Genomic DNA, 4,406 nt, shown 5'->3' with positions numbered 1-4,406 from the left:
CTATAGCACTTCTTCCTCTCGCCAGGTTCAATATGCGCATCCTACAGTGGACACTCCTAGTACAGTGGTCGTACCTTGCTCTTCCTATGCATCATCCCATTGCGATCAGCAAGGCTTGCAAGCGGTCCCTCCTGTGGTGGCTTCACTCTCCAGATCTCCACGGAGGCCGCCCATTTTGTGCTTCCCCCCCCTCTCGCCACGGTGACCACGGACACCTCCCGCCTCGGGTGGGGGGGGGGCATTTTGCAGGCCGGATCGTCCAAGGCACGTGGAACGATTCAGAGACCTTACTGCATATCAACGTTCTAGAGATGAGAGCAGTGCTCTTAGCGTTGCTAGCACTTCAGGCCTTTCTTCCCTTGGGAACAATTGCGATTCAATCGGACAACATGTTGGTTGTCTGGTATATCAACAAGCAAGGAGGAACCAGGTCTTACCCTCGTTGTCGAGAAGCCATGAGAGTTTGGGAATGGGCAATCTCCACCAACCGCTTTCTCATAGCAACGCACATTCCGGGTCGGTCCAACATCCTGGCGGACAAGCTCAGTCGCACCATTCTCACCCCTTACGAGTGGTCTCTCAATACTCAAGTAGCGGAACGCATATTCGCACAGTGGGGAACTCCTTCTTGCGATCTTTTTGCCTCTCCCTCAAACACCAAGTGCGACAGTTTTTTCGCTCTGATACCTCCTCCAGGAGGTTCCCCAAGAGACGCTCTGGTGCATGCTTGGCCACCCGGTCTTCTTTATGCTTATCCTCCCTTGCCTCTGATGCTCCAAGTTCTTCAGAAAGCCTCTCGGTTGGGGTGCAGAATGATTCTCATTGCTCCCTTTTGGCCTCGACAGATCTGGTTCCCCTTCCTAAGGTCTCACTCTGTGAATCCTCCTTGGATTCTAGATCCCATTCCGGATCTGATATCTCATCCATCCCGCTTATCTCCTCCGAACCTGGACAACCTGAAGCTGACCGCTTGGCTGCTCCAGTTCCACTCTTAATCAGGACTCCCGGTATTTCGTCCCCTGTTAAGGCGATCCTGGTGGCAGCTCATAAACCATCCACTAGGAAAGTCTACCGTAGCAAGTGGAAACGGTTTTCTTTGTGGGCGGAACGGCAAGGCCTAAACCCCTTCACAGTTCCTCTCCCTTTGGTGCTTGATTTCTTAACCACTCTTTTAACGATGGTGCCAGCAGTTCCACGGTCAAAGTACAACTTGCGGCAATTTCACATTATCACATTGGTCATGACTCTAATCCACTGATGTCGGCCAAGTTGTGTAAAATTTTCCTTAAAGGTACTTTTCTTCTCAGGCCCCCTGTAAAACAAGCGGTTCCTCCTTGGGACCTTTCCTTAGTTCTCCAGGCCTTGACCGCCCCCCCCCTTCCAACTGGCGGCTACGGTAGATCTGAAATTCTTGTCGTTCAAGACTGCCTTCTTAGTAGCCATTACTTCGGCCAAGAGAGTCTCAGAGCTCCAAGCATTATCAGCTAAACCTCCTTACTTGGTCTTTCATCCGGACCGTGTTTACCTCAGGACCAACCCGTCCTTTCTTCCTAAAGTAGCTTCTGAAGCAAACATTAATCAATCCATTAACCTCCCTGTTTTCTTTCCTAAATATGAAAACAAAGTTGAATACAAGCTTCACTCATTAGATGTTCACAGGCAACTTAGATTTTATTTAAATAGGACGGCTGGTCATAGGCAATCCGACCAGTTGTTCATTTCCTTTGCTAAATTTAATTTGGGCAAGCCAATTTCTAAAGTCTCACTATCTCGCTGGATTTCACAATGTATCTTATTGGCTTATCAAGCTTCAGGAAGGCCCGCACCGGAGAGTGTACATGCCCATTCAACCCGGTCAGTCTCTACCTCGGCAGCCTTTAAGGCTAGGATTCCTCTAGATGATATTTGTGCAGCAGCCACGTGGGCTTCATCTCATACTTTTATTTCCCACTACAAGTTGGATCTTGCATCTAGGGGTAGAGCATACTTTGGCTCTGCGGTGCTCCGGAATATCCTTCCATGATGGCCGCCCAAGATTCAGGTAGCTGGGGACTCTGTCCCACAGGTTGCAGACAAATGAATCTCCTACTTCAGATTTAGAAGTTATGTACTCACCATAACGTTCCATCTGAGTAGGTGTATTCATTTGTCTGCAACCATCCCGCCCCTCCTATCCCCCTGGCCTTTCAGTTTCCTGCATATGTTGTGTTGCCCCTTTCAGGGTGTTCTTGCTTTGGCAAACTCGATCTGAGGTCATGAGGGTAGAGCAGGGCATTATGGGTGAGGGGAGGAGCTGAGAGCTTGGATCCATAGCTGGTAAACCATGCCGGTTCGGATCCGATATCGGATCCATAACCCACAGGTTGCAGACAAATGAATACACCTACTCAGATGGAACGTTATGGTGAGTACATAACTTCTAATTTCTTGCCATGCAGTGCCCGAAGCAGAAGCAGTTCGTAAGTGCCAGTCGGCCGACTCCTGAAATTTTCTTTTTCGAGTTTCAGAACCGAAGTCTTCAACTAAAGCTAAGTACCCCGTTGGGGAAACTTTTTCTTGCTCTAAATCAATGTCAGTAAAAGTCAATAATTGTATTTCTTGTGGAAAGCAAATACCTCAAAAAGATTTTCATTCATACTGTATTCCTTGCCTAGGCTCTGACCACGACGTTCCTCGCTGTCGGTTTTTTGCCTTATTTAAACAACGGAATCTAGCTTGGCCCCTGATTCCTTACCTCCTGCTCCCAGAAAAACAGATATTACAGGGTTCCTGACTCTCACAAGTTCCTCTTTAAAACTCCTACTGCGGATCCTGAGACCATTTCACAGGGACCCAAGGGCATTAAGACTACTGCTGCGAAAAATCCTACCCCCTCTGATAGAGATTCCTGGGTGCTGGATAGATGGGTTAAGAAGGTATACACTTCTGCAACCTTGGCCATTAGGGCCTTAAACTGCCAGTTTCATATGTTAAACTATCAGCAGCATATTATTGTATTGCTTAAACAGAAAATGATGTTGATTCCTGACTGTGCTGAAAATAAGGATTTAATGCATTCTGCTGAACACATTGGAAAACATACTTTGCAATGTGGCTTTGATTCACTAGAGGCATCTTGCAGGGCTGGGTCTGTACTTAGTAGGCATGCTTGGCTTAAGGAGCAGTCTTTGCCAGATCATGTTAAAGCTAAATTGCTGGATGCTCCCTTAAACCAGGACCACCTGTTTGGCAACAAAGCAGAAGTAGTACTTAGAAAGATGGAGGGAAAAAGCTAAATCTATGCAAACTGTTAAAGATTTCCTGCAAGTACAGCCTCCAAGATTTAGTAATCATTGGCCCTCTAAGAATTGGTCCTTTCCTGCCTGTTCCAGGCCTTCTCAGTCCAAACCCAGAACCAGCAGAACACCCAGGCTTCAGTCCCAAGGTACACGCAGGACTAAGCAGTGGGGGGCTCCCACTTCCAAAGCAGGAAGTAGTAAGACTCCCCCCTATGGTAAACTGTCTCAATGACTTAACATTAAAACTTCCAAGCCCTTCTCAACTGACTGCTCCTTTAAGGGAGAAAGATTGCTCTGCAGGTAAAGAACTGGGAACTTATTACCCAGGACAAATGGATTTTAAATATAGTTTCCCAAGGATACATATTCCACTTCCACACTTTACCAACCCCAAAAGGCTGGCCAGATCTACCCCCAAATCAGTGGGCATAGGCACAAAAACAAGTTCCTTCTCTCTCTCAAGTATAAGGGATAGTCAAACTGTCCCAGAAGAGGAAAGGGAACAAGGTTTCTACTCAAGACTTTTCCTGGTGCCCAGAAAAGACAATTCCTGGCATCCTATCCTTGATCTCTCTATCCTAAACACTCTTTTGGTGATCCCAAAATTCAAGATGCTAAGTCTTCACCAGTTGCTTCCTATGCTAGGCAAGGATGCCTGGTTGGCAACACTGGATTTAAAGGAAACCTACCTGCACATCCCAATCAGGGAATCTTGCAGAAGATACCTATGCTTCAAAGCAGGCGTCATGCACTATCAGTTCTCTGCACTGCCCTTTGGCTTATCTACTGTGCCGAGGGTATTCACAAAGTGCCTAGCTCCAGTCACTGCATTTTGCAGACAAATATTAAAATATACCCATACCTGGACAATTGTCTAATTCAGGCAGAAAGTCAGGACATAGTATTGAATCATCTGGCATTTGTACAAAAGGTCCTAACTTCTCTGGGGTACACCATAAACAAAAAGAAATCACATCTTGTACCCTGCCAACAAATTGTATTCCTGGGAGCAAGCTTGAGAACAATTTCCAGATGGCTTTCCTCACGCCAGGGAAACAAGTTCATTTGACAGCTTACTTCAAACTAATGGCCATTCATGGCCTCCTGCATTCTCCTAATTCCATATGC

This window comes from Protopterus annectens, chromosome 5.part1, assembly GCF_019279795.1.
Source record: "Protopterus annectens isolate FY-2018-M chromosome 5.part1, PAN1.0, whole genome shotgun sequence".
In the NCBI taxonomy this organism is placed as follows: Eukaryota; Metazoa; Chordata; order Ceratodontiformes; family Protopteridae; genus Protopterus; species Protopterus annectens.
Note: the sequence above shows the minus strand (reverse complement) of the source record.